The sequence below is a fragment of the Entelurus aequoreus genome, linkage group LG07 (genome assembly GCF_033978785.1).
Source record: "Entelurus aequoreus isolate RoL-2023_Sb linkage group LG07, RoL_Eaeq_v1.1, whole genome shotgun sequence".
Classification (NCBI taxonomy): domain Eukaryota; kingdom Metazoa; phylum Chordata; class Actinopteri; order Syngnathiformes; family Syngnathidae; genus Entelurus; species Entelurus aequoreus.
Window position 1 is genome coordinate 5939676 of NC_084737.1, and position 13444 is coordinate 5953119.

Consider the following 13444-nt stretch of genomic DNA (forward strand, 5'->3'; position numbering starts at 1 on the left):
TTGTCTGCAGAAAGAAGAAGTGGGTCAAAATCTAGTTTTTAATGCAATATGGACTTCTATCTGCTGCTACAAAAAACACCAACGGCATTTGTTATTGCTTTAGCCCTGCCTGACTCGCCGAGGAGAGGCTGCTTGAATGAGGTGTTTGCACGACGCTCGTCTTTCTCGTCGTTGAAACTTGGGGGTGGTGACGCTTCAAATGGGTTAGCATGTTTGACGTGTTGCCAGAAGCACACCCTACCGCTGCTGAACAATGTCGGCAAACCGCTTTCGCTTTGTTGTCGTAGCCCGGTCGCTGCTAGCATGCCGTGTGTTGTGCCTCAGTGTGCATTGTTTACACAATGTGCGTTACGCTACTTAATATGTCCGTGTGGAAACTCGTTCGGTACACCTCCGAACCGAACCGAAACCCCCGTACCGAAACGGTTCAATACAAATACACGTACCGTTACACCCTTATAATCAGCACATTGTTTGTATTAATATTTATTCTGTTTGCATATCAAATGTAAATGTTTCACTTATTTCTTTAGATCGCAAAATAATAATATTTTGTATATGTGTATTTAATTTTGCGTTTGTTCTTCCCCCCCAGAAATAGAGCCATAGTATTCCATCCATCCATCCCTTTTCTACCGCTTGTCCCTTTCGGGGTCGTGGGGGGGGTGCTGGAGCCTATCTCAGCTGCATTCGGGGTACACCCTGGACAAGTCGCCACCTCATCACAGGGCCAACAGAGATAGACAGACAACATTCACACACATTCACACACTAGGGACCATTTAGTGTTGCCAATCAACCTATCCCCAGGTGCATGTCTTTGGAGGTGGGAGGGGCCTATCCCCAGGTGCATGCCTTTGGTGGTGAGAGGGGCCTACCCCCAGGTGCATGCCTTTGGAGGTGGGAGGAAGCCGGAGTACCCGGAGAGAACCCACGCAGTCACGGGGAGAACATGCAAACTCCACACAGAAAGATCCCGAACCCGGGATTGAACTCAGGGCTACTCAGGACCTTCGTATTGTGAGGCACATGCACTAACCCCTGTTCCACCGTGCTGCCCAGAGCCATAGTATTCCACGACACATAATAAGTGAAAGTGTAAGCTGTTTTTCCCATTCTTATTTATTTACTTTTCCATTTTTGTTCTGCCTCGTTTTGATGCATGTCACTCGTGTACACCTTCACTCAAACAAACAATAGGTGATCATTTGACCTGATGTTTACTGCGGGGAACAGTAAACACAGCTGTCTCACACACACACACACACACACACACACACACACACACACACACACACACACACACACACACACACACACACACACACACACACACACACACACACACACACACACACACACACACACACACACACACACACACACACACACACACACACACACACACACACACACACACTCTCATCCCATTGCAGAAAGCTCGGGGAGCAGTTGAAGGAAGTAGAATGTGTTTTCCTATGAAGTGTTGCCACCACAAAAGGGCACCAGTGATGGCAGCAAAGATGTGACGTACACACGTCTCAGTATAAAATGGCTCGAGTGACACTAATAATTTAATAATTGAAAAAAACCAACAAAAAAAAACCTTCAAAGCCTGCTGTGTTTAGTGTCATGTGAAGAGGTCCACAGCCCAGTGGAACCCGCTTATGTCAACAAGTTCACCGAGTTCCTCGCCCTACTAAAAAGGTGGCCGCTTGTGTCGACGTTGACATACAGTACAGGCCAATGGTTTGGACACACCTTCTCCTACTTCAATGTGTTTTTCTTTACTTTCATGACTATTTACATTGTAGATTGTCACATCAAAACTATGACTGAACGCATGTGGAGTTATGTACTGAACAAAAAAAAGGTGAAATACCTGAAAACATGTTTTATATTCCAGTTTCTTCAAAATAGGCACCCTTTGCTCGGATTGCTGCTTTGCACACTCTTGGCATTCTCTCCATGAGCTTCAAGAGGTAGTCAAGTGAAATGGTTTACACTTCACAGGTGTGCTTTATCAGGGTTGATTAGTGGAATGTCTTGCTTTACCAATGGGGTTGGGTCCATCAGTTGTGTTGTGAATGAGAAGGTGTGTCCAAACTTTTGGCCTGTACTGTACATTCGACCAACATAAAACTGGTGAGCCAAAGATAACAGCAACATTAAGCATTACGAAGACAATGACTATTACTGGGACACCCCATTTTACAGAAAAGAGTCCTCCTTGATTATTTTATTCCAAGGCTGAGGTGACTCAAATTGACGGTGAACAATTTATTCTACAAAAAGGAAAGTACAAACAACAGCAATACCAGCGCTGGCCCTCCTGAGTGGAGATCAGTGACTTCACCATAAAAGTGGGTGACATTGTTATCACCAGGAAAGATGAGGTCACCTACAAATTCCATTCTAGAGGCTAACCTTTCCTGTGATAAAACGGCAACCAAGGTAATCAGAAAGGTTAACCAACGAACGAGATTTCTCTACAGAATCTCCTCTCTGGTCAACAAAAGCACCTTGAGGATTCTGGCGGGAACTCTCGTTCAACCCTTTTTCGATTACGCATGCACCTCCTGGTACCCTAGCACCTCCAAAACCCTCAAATCTAAACTCCAAACATCTCAGAACAAGCTAGTCAGGTTACTTCTAGACCTCCACCCCAGATCCCACCTCACTCCTACCCACTTCTCTAAAGTGGGCTGGCTCAAGGTGGAGGACAGAGTTAAACAACTTGCACTGAGCCTAGTCTATAAAATCCACTACACCTCCCTGATACCGAAGTACATCTCAAACTACTTCCTTAACGTAAATGACCGCCATAACCACAACACCAGGGGGAGCTCCACTAACCACGTTAAACCCAGATTCCGAACTAACAAAGGTCTTAACTCATTCTCTTTCTATGCCACATCAATGTGGAATGCGCTCCAACAGGTATAAAAGAAAGGGCATCTCTATCCTCCTTCAAAACCGCACTAAAAGTTCACCTCCAGGCAGCTACAACCCTAAACTAACACCCTCCCCGGATTGCTAATAATCAAATGTAAACAGTCAAATGCAGATACTTTTTCTTATGCCTTCTGATCTCTCTCTTTCTCTCTCTCTATCTATATGTCCACTACTTGCTGTCCATATCCTACCCCCCACCCCCTCCACACCCCTGATTGTAAATAATGTAAATAATTCAATGTGATTATCTTGTGCGATGACTGTATTATGATGATAGTATATATGATAGTATATATCTGTATCATGAATCAATTTAAGTGGACCCCGACTTAAACAAGTTGAAAAACTTATTCGGGTGTTACCATTTAGTGGTCAATTGTACGGAATATGTACTTCACTGTGCAACCTACTAATAAAAGTCTCAATCAATCAATCGAAACCAAAAGTTGACTTACTCAAAAAGGTGCATTATGTCTTCTAGTTCATATAGTTTTCAATGTTCTACTCATCAGACAATATTTTCAGAAAACCGGCTGTAATTTTTACCCGACATGTTTGGACTGTCTTCTGCAGTCTTCTTCAAAAGGGTCACCTGACCACTGTGACGTGTGGCCTGTCAGCTGCTCTTATAGGCGTGGCCAACCAGGCAGACCTGACAAGTTTACCCAGCTGAGCCAAAAGGACAAAATACAACAAGACAAAAAAATGCAATGTAATATACAAAATCCCATGTAAGTCATGCAAAAATAACATACATGGGAGAAAACGGGCAGGACATTCAACGCATGGAAGCAGGGTTGTCTTGATACCAATATTTTGGTACCGGTACCAAACTGTGTTTCGATACTTTTCTAAATAAAGGGGAGCATAGAAAATGGCATTATTTTAACAAAAAATCTTAGGATACAGTAAACATAGGTTTCTTATTGCAAACGAAGAACAATTTTGTCCTTAAATAAAATAGTGAACATACTAGACAACTTGTCTTTTAGTAGTAAGTAAACAAACAAAGACTCCTAATTAGTCTATGCAGTAACATATTGTGTCATTTATACACCTATTATTTTGTACACATTATAAAGAACAAGCTGTAAAAATGGATTATTAATCCACTTGTTCATTTACTGTTAATATCTGCTTATTTTCTGTTTTAACATGTTTTATCTACACTTCTGTTCAAATGTAATAATCACTTATTCTTCTCTTCTTTGACACTTGACATTAGTTTTGGATGATACCACACATGTAGGTATCAATCTGATACCAAGTAGTTACAGGATCATACATTGGTCATATTCAAAGTCCTCATGTGTCCAGGGACATATTTACTGACTTTATGAATATAATATGAATGTATTTTTTTGAAAGAAAAAAATGAATTGTGATAAAACATATTGATGTAATCATAGTAGTATCCACTAGATACGCTCTTGTACTTGGTATCATTACAGTGGATGTCAGGTGTAGATCTACCCATGGCATTTGTTTACATTGTGACGGCGGTGAGCTATTGTATCCTCCTACGGTGTGGAGTGAAGCATGTTTAGCTATTACTCCTCCTCCACTGATAACGTTACATGAAATAAATTTACTTTGTCATCATGGAGGCCAGGATTAGTGATTTAGAAGTAGCTAAAACACTGCGGATAGATGTTAGCTGCTAGCTAGCTAGCTAGCCATGTCTTACAGCACCTCTTCCTGAGGGTGTTTCAGTGTTATAACTTCACCTTTATCTTTACTTTTTACACCAAAATGCATCCATTCTCCCTTTTCTGTCTACACACTGTGTCTGCTTGTAAGTACTCTGTGTGTGTGCGCTGCCAAACATGCTCCTCTGTTCGTAAAACCAGCAATGCCACCACATGACGTGCCGTCATGCCTGGAAAAAAAAATATGGCCATTACTTTTCAAACAGAGTATAGTACCGTTTTTGATTTATTAATACTGCGATATTATATTAGTACTGGTATACCGTACAACAATATATGGAAGAAAGAACAGAAGAAAGAATGGGAAACAATGACAACTGGAAGGTTCACAAGAAGCCTAAAACAAAAATCTGAACAGGAAATTGTCAAATTAATCAAGTATGGTTGGGAGGCAGACCTGGTAGGCAACACGTCACAGTGGTCAGGTGACCCTTTTGAAGAAGACGGAACGTGTCAGGTAAAAATTACATCCAGTTCACCCAAAATATTGTCTGACTAGAAGAAAAGTGGAAAATATACAAAAGTTGGCGTAAGTGTTGGGCACACACACGCAGGCCTAAACCGATAAAACAATATCAATATATATCGCCATAGACACGAAATCGATATCAATACAAAATGTGTTCAATAAAACGTCTAATGCATAATATTTATATAGATATATTATTTGGGGTCAGAAGAAAACCTGAAAGAATGAAGCATGCTTGGTTGCATGAACAAAGGCACTTGTGGTCTGGTAACCTCGCAAAACAGGAAGTGATCAGTGAGCGATGGGAGGGACACGCTAAACAGTATCAACTATCACGTTTGGTTGCGCCGTCTTGCTTTCTCGCTGTTGATTCTTTGCATGGAATGAGAAGAGAGTAAAAATGAATGCTGCACAAAGCGAATAAATTGCCAAACAGGAAAAGTCACCTGGACAGTACGACAGTTTTTTGGATTCTCTTCCATAGGGACCGTAGTCATCTCTTCTTTTCAACCCTCGTCCGTTCCCTATTCGGATGTACGGAAACAACAGGTAGAAACTAAAGTGAAGGACTTTATAATTAAAATAAATGAGATATAGCAAAAGTGCTACTTTAAAATGTAAATGATGTCCAATAACATTCAAATAATAATTACTGCCTAGTATATATTCATTTCTATACTGGAATATCAATAAATGACCAAATTAAATGTTTCACAGACCATGTAACTTCCTGGCACCAAACCTGAAAAAAATTGCTCATCTCAGGTTTCTCTATGTTTACATTTTCACACTATTTTGTTACATGTTATTAGGCATTTCTTACATATTCATTTTATTAACATTCATCTTAAAGGCCTACTGAAATTATATTTTTTTAATTTAAACGGGAATAGCAGATCCATTCTATGTGTCATACTTGATCATTTCGCGATATTGCCATATTTTTGCTGAAAGGATTTAGTAGAGAAAATCGACGATAAAGTTCGCAACTTTTGCTCGCTGATAAAAAAAAAGCCTTGCCTGTATCGGAAGTAGCGTGACGTCACAGGAGCTAGTATTCCTCACAATTCCCCGTTGTTTACAATGGAGCGAGAGAGATTCGGACCGAGAAAGTGATGATTACCCCATTAATTTGAGCGAGGATGAAAGATTCGTAGATGAGGAACGTTACAGTGAAGGACTTGAGAGGCAGTGATGGACGTATCTTTTTTCGCTCTGACCGTAACTTAGGTACAAGCTGGCTCATTGGATTCCACACTCTCCTTTTTTTATTGTGGATCACGGATTTGTATTTTAAACCACCTCGGATACTATATCCTCTTGAAAATGAGAGTCGAGAACGCGAAATGGACATTCAGTGCCTTTTATCTCCACAATACATCGGCGAAATGCTTTAGCTACGAGCTAACGTGATAGCATCATGCTTTAACTGCATATAGAAACAAAAAAATAAACCCCTGACTGGAAGGATAGATAGAAAATCAACAATACTATTAAACCGTGGACATGTAAATACACGGTTAATGCTTTCCAGGCTGGCGAAGGTTAACAATGCTGTTGCTAACGACGCCATTGAAGCTAACTTAGCAACTTAGCAACGGGACCTCACAGAGCAATGCTAAAAACATTAGCTCTCCACCTACGCCAGCCAGCCCTCATCTACTCATCAATACCCGTGCTCACCTGCGTTCCAGCGATCGGCAGAAGGACGAAGGACTTCACCCGATGCGTTCGGCGGCCCGGAGACGTAGGAAGTCAAGGTGAGGTCGGCGGCTAACGCGGCTAACGCGGCTAACGCGGCTAGCGCTCCAACAAAGTCCTCCTGGTTGTGTTGCTGTAGTCCGCTGCTAATACACCGATCCCACCTACAACTGTCTTCTTTGCAGCCTTCATTCTTCATTAAACCAATTGCAAAAGATGTCCAGAATACTGTGGAATTATGAAATGAAAACAGAGCTTTTTGTATAGGATTCTACGGGTACCATAACTTCCGTTACTCTGACTTCGTCACGCGCATACCTCATCATACCGCGACGTTTCAGCCGGATATTTCCCGGGAAGTTTTAAATGTCCCTTTATAAGTTAACCCGGCCGTATTGGCATGTGCTGCAATGTTAAGATTTCATCATTGATATATAAACTATCAGACTGCGTGGTCGGTAGTAGTGGCTTTCAGTAGGCCTTTAAAAGGTTATTGTTAAGTGTTCAACAAGATTTTAGAATTTTGTCTACATTGATGGATTGTTTTCCATGGTTGTGTTGACATTTTCCTTTTCTGCCTTGATAACTGAGGGGATTAAAATCAGAGAAAAGGTTACATTTGAAATAAAAATGTTTACATTTATTATGAACATATTTTTCTCCTGGTCCATATTTTCTATAGGTTATAAAAATATCAATGATTAACATTGACTAAGATGAGTAACTTATTATTTTTATGATGGACACATTTATCATTTCTTTGGATTATACTAATATGATGACATCTTGCACTGATGTGAGCGGTGCACTTCCAGTCACAGTTGACCACGTCGCCACCTCCAGTCACGCTGAATATTTGACAAGCCCTGGCGACTTGAGGTCATGTGACTGCGACACGCTCGCCGTGACTTGTCAAGTGACCACAAATTACGACACTTTTTTCCTTCCTTCCGCCGTCTTGTCCCCGGTCCTCGGCTAGCGGTCCAACGGTCAATTTGGAAACCAAACTGTTGTCGTGACAACTTTTTAATGATTGCCAAAGGGGTGTAGTTTTTTTTCCTCGTGACAGCCAACACGGCGGAAAATGAAACTAACAAAGAACCAAACGGACAACAAGGAAAGCACATAATAATCAATTCAATAAGAATATAAACATGGATTATATTGCTAGAGGATTAATAAGACATCAGCAGAACAAAACACACGATGCTAAATGTTTACTGTGTGACATGTCTCCTCATCACAAATCATCATCAGCCATCATGAGTCACCACTGAAGGTACAGTGAGACATGCTAAACACCACTTGACACCTACAAACATACACAACTATGTTGCTGCTCCCTTTTACTTTGTTTACTACATGTGCTAGTTTGTTTACTACATGTGCTAGTTCGTTTACGACAAAGTGCTGGTTTGTTTACGACAAAGTGCGGGTTTGTTTACGACAAAGTGCGGGTTTGTTTACGACAAAGTGCGGGTTCGTTTACGACAAGGTGCGGGTTCGTTTACGACAAGGTGCGGGTTCGTTTACGACAAGGTGCAGGTTCGTTTACGACAAAGAGCGGGTTCGTTTACGACCAAGTGCTGGTTCGTTTACGACAAAGTGCTGGTTCGTTTACGACAAAGAGCTGGTTCGTTTACGACAAAGTGCTGGTTCGTTTACGACAAAGTGCTGGTTCGTTTACGACAAAGTGCTGGTTCGTTTACGACAAAGTGCTGGCTCGTTTACGACAAAGAGCTGGTTCGTTTACGACAAAGAGCTGGTTCGTTTACGACAAAGAGCTGGTTCGTTTACGACAAAGAGCTGGTTCGTTTACGACAAAGAGCTGGTTCGTTTACGACAAAGTGCTGGTTCGTTTACGACAAAGTGCTGGTTCGTTTACGACAAAGTGCTGGTTCGTTTACGACAAAGTGCTGGTTCGTCTACGACAAAGTGCTGGTTCGTCTACGACAAAGTGCTGGTTCGTCTACGACAAAGTGCTGGTTCGTTTACGACAAAGTGCTGGTTCGTCTACGACAAAGTGCTGGTCCGTTTACGACAAAGTGCTGGTCCGTTTACGACAAAGAGCTGGTTCGTTTACGACAAAGTGCGGCTTTGTTTACGACAAAGTGCGGCTTTGTTTACGACAAAGTGCGGGTTTGTTTACGACAAAGTGCGGGTTTGTTCACGACAGAGTGCTGGTTCGTTTACGACAGAGTGCTGGTTCGTTTACGACAAAGAGCTGGTTCGTTTACGACAAAGAGCTGGTTCGTTTACGACAAAGAGCTGGTTCGTTTACGACAAAGTGCTGGTTCGTTTACGACAAAGTGCTGGTTCGTTTACGACAAAGTGCTGGTTCGTCTACGAAAAAGTGCTGGTTCGTTTACGACAAAGTGCTGGTTCGTCTACGACAAAGTGCTGGTTCGTCTACGACAAAGTGCTGGTTCGTCTACGACAAAGTGCTGGTTCGTTTACGACAAAGAGCTGGTTCGTTTACGACAAAGAGCTGGTTCGTTTACGACAAAGAGCTGGTTCGTTTACGACAAAGAGCTGGTTCGTTTACGACAAAGAGCTGGTTCGTTTACGACAAAGTGCTGGTTCGTTTACGACAAAGTGCTGGTTCGTTTACGACAAAGTGCTGGTTCGTCTACGACAAAGTGCTGGTTCGTCTACGACAAAGTGCTGGTTCGTCTACGACAAAGTGCTGGTTCGTCTACGACAAAGTGCTGGTTCGTCTACGACAAAGTGCTGGTTCGTTTACGACAAAGTGCTGGTTCGTTTACGACAAAGTGCTGGTTCGTCTACGACAAAGTGCTGGTTCGTTTACGACAAAGTGCTGGTTCGTTTACGACAAAGTGCTGGTTCGTTTACGACAAAGTGCTGGTTCGTTTACGACAAAGTGCTGGTTCGTTTACGACAAAGAGCTGGTTCGTTTACGACAAAGTGCGGGTTTGTTCACGACAAAGTGCTGGTTCGTTTACGACAGAGTGCTGGTTCGTTTACGACAAAGTGCTGGTTCGTTTACGACAAAGTGCTGGCTCGTTTACGACAAAGTGCTGGCTCGTTTACGACAAAGAGCTGGTTCGTTTACGACAAAGAGCTGGTTCGTTTACGACAAAGAGCTGGTTCGTTTACGACAAAGAGCTGGTTCGTTTACGACAAAGAGCTGGTTCGTTTACGACAAAGTGCTGGTTCGTTTACGACAAAGTGCTGGTTCGTTTACGACAAAGTGCTGGTTCGTTTACGACAAAGTGCTGGTTCGTCTACGACAAAGTGCTGGTTCGTTTACGACAAAGTGCTGGTTCGTTTACGACAAAGAGCTGGTTCGTTTACGACAAAGTGCGGCTTTGTTTACGACAAAGTGCGGCTTTGTTTACGACAAGGTGCGGGTTTGTTCACGACAAAGTACGGGTTTGTTCACGACAAAGTGCGGGTTTGTTCACGACAAAGTGCGGGTTTGTTTGCGACAGAGCTGGTTTGTTTGCGACAGAGCTGGTTTGTTTGCGACAGAGCTGGTTTGTTTGCGACAGAGCTGGTTTGTTTGCGACAGAGCTGGTTTGTTTGCGACAGAGCTGGTTTGTTTGCGACAAAGTGCAAGTTTGTTTGCGACAAAGTGCAAGTTTGTTTACGACAAAGACCAAGTTTGTTTACGACAAAGACCAAGTTTGTTTACAACAAAGAACAAGTTTGTTTACGACAAAGAGCAAGTTTGTTTACGACAAAGCGCAAGTTTGTTTACGACAAAGCGGTAGTTTGTTTACGACAAAGCGGTAGTTTGTTTAAGACAAAGCGGTAGTTTGTTTATGACAAAGTGGTAGTTTGTTTACGACAAAGTGGTAGTTTGTTTACGTCAAAGTGGTAGTTTGTTTACGTCAAAGTGGTAGTTTGTCTACGACAAAGTGGTAGTTTGTTTACGACAAAGTGGTAGTCTGTTTACGACAAAGTGCTAGTTTGTTTACGACAAAGTGCTAGTTTGTTTAGATAGATAGATAGATAGATAGATAGATAGATAGATAGATAGATAGATAGATAGATAGATAGATAGATAGATAGATAGATAGATAGATAGATAGATAGATAGATAGATAGTACTTTATTGATTCCTTCAGGAGAGTTCCCTCAGGAAAATTAAAAAAGTGCTATAGTTTGTTTACGACAAAGCGCTAGTTAGTTTCCTACATTAGTTTGTTTACGACAAAGTGCAAGTTTGTTTACGTCAAAGCTCAAGTTTGTTTACTACAAAGCGCTGGTTTGTTTACTACAAAGCGCTGGTTTGTTTACTACAAAGCGCTGGTTTGTTTACTACAAAGCCCTAGTTTGTTTACAAGCGGTTGACGAACCAAAGCTGCAAAGAGAAGAATACAGACAGGAAGTAAGCAAACTTACATTCTCACTGGTGAGCAACTTTAACAAGTTGACCTGTTAACACTGCTTTACTTCTTTGAACCCTTGTAGGATTAATGAATGTTCAAATGTGATTGAACTCATGGGATTTATGGCTCTTTGAAGGGATCTTGTGGAGCTGTTCCTCTAAAAGAGCCGTTTAAAAGACTGACTCGTTCCTTTTTAAGCAACAAAATAATCAATGGTAGCAGTTATACAAAAAGATGTAGATCAGAATAATTCTAAAATCCTGGAATTTTTTTAAACTTGGAAAAAGGGAAGTTTGAATTTCCAGAATGGTGTAATGTGTTGAAGGTGGAATGGTTTGAATCGGTTAAAAAAAATGGGGAAATGGGGAAAGTTTGAAAAATGGCCAATTCAATTTGAATGGGAAAAATGTCCCGGAAAACCTGGTATTCTGGGAAATCTGGGGAATTTTTGGGATTTGTCAAGGGAAAGCCCGCGACCCCCGAATGGGCTGAACAGTTTGAAGTTGGAACGCTTTGAATCGGGTGAAAATTGTGGAAGGTAGAGCGCGTCAAAATCTGGAGAAGAATCATAATAATAAATTGAATAATAGATGAATTAGGAATAGAACCCCATGCTAGTGATGCACTTGGAAGGCATATTAATACACTTGGCACCTATTTATTGTGCTTAATGTGTGTGGTGTCATGTGATACAATCATATGTTCTCGAGCAGGTTGATCATATTTGAAGCATGAGGGACAAGCGGTAGAAAATGGATGGATGGAATGAAGCAAAGCCGAGTGTTGAAGTTAATCTCTCCATGAAGACAACCATGTTGAAGTTGAAGTTAATCTCTCCATGAAGACAACCATGTTGAAGTTGAAGTTAATCTCTCCATAAAGACAACCATGTTGAAGCTGTTAGCATTTAGCTCGCCCACTAATCCGAGGGCAGCCATTAGTGTTAGCACACATGCTAACGCCGCCGAACTCACCGATTGTATTTTCCTTGACGTATTGGCTCCCTCGTTCCCGCCACCGTCCTGCTGCAACGCGGGTTCTTCAGGACTCTCTCCTCATCCCAGTGGCCGAGGCTTCCAGCTCCAAGGGCGGCGAGCGGCTAACAAGCAGCGGCTAACGTCGTTGACACACCGGCTGTCACGCACCAGAGATGTGACGTTCGCGAACAATCTGACTCTTCTGAACGGCTCCTTTAAGCGCCCCACGATAGAACCGATTTCCAGTTATGAGTCGTTCATTTATGCATGTCCAGATTTAGTCAGAGTTAAAGGATATTTAGCAGTATTTGGATGAACTTTTAAAAATGTTTTGTTTACATAAAAAAATTAAGAAATATACGTTATACATTTTTCAAAACCATCATTAATTTTAATTGTATTTTTATTTTATTTTTTAATTCACTCTTCGGGTTCATTATTCTAAAGGGTAGTAGTTCTAGCGTACACACATCAAGTATGATTCTCGATTTTATAAAATTTTTGTTGTATTTTTATTTACACTTTTTTGTATCCATTGATGTGACGTTCGTGAACAATCTGACTCTTCTGAACGGCTCCTTTAAGCATCCCACAATAGAACCGATTTCCAGTTGTGAGTCGTTAATTTATGCATGTGCAAGTTTAGTCAGAGTTAAAGGATATTTAGCAGTCTTTGGATTAACTTTTTAAATGTTTTGTTTACATACAAAAATAAAGAAATATACATTATACTTTTTTTGAAAACTATCATTATTTTCAATTGTATTTTTATTTTATTTTTTAATTCACTCTTCGGGTTCATTATTCTAAAGGGTAGTAGTTCTAGCATACACACATCAAGTATGATTTTATAAAAATGTTATTGTACTTTTTTGTATCTATTGATGCGACGTTCGCAAACAATCTGACTCTTCAGAACGGCTCCTTTAAGCGACCGACGAGAACCGATTTCCAGTTGTGAGTCGTTCATTTATGCATGTGCAAATTTAGTCAGAGTTCAAGGATATTTAGCAGTCTTTGGATGAACTTTTTAAAATGTTTTGTTTACATACAAAAATAAAGAAATATACGTTATACATTTTTTCAAAACTCATTATTTTCAATTGTATTTTTATTTTATTTTTTAATTCACTCTTCGGGTTCATTATTCTAAAGGGTAGTAGTTCTAGCGTACACACATCAAGTATGATTTTATAAAAATTGTATTGTATTTTTATTTACACTTTTTTGTATCTATCGATGCGACGTTCGCGAACAATCTGACTCTTCAGAACGGCT

At 41.0% G+C, this 13444-nt stretch overlaps 1 protein-coding gene across 1 annotated transcript in view; it reads right to left on the reverse strand.

The window, feature by feature from the left end:
• The window catches only part of dnajc5ab (DnaJ (Hsp40) homolog, subfamily C, member 5ab), a 30265-nt gene extending 17896 nt beyond the window's left edge, over positions 1–12369 (reverse strand). Inside the window, exon 1 of the mRNA XM_062052483.1 lies at positions 12164–12369. The gene's annotated coding sequence lies outside the window, so the exon portion shown is untranslated. The remainder of the gene's footprint in view (positions 1–12163) is intronic.
• Between the last annotated feature and the right edge of the window lie 1075 nt (positions 12370–13444).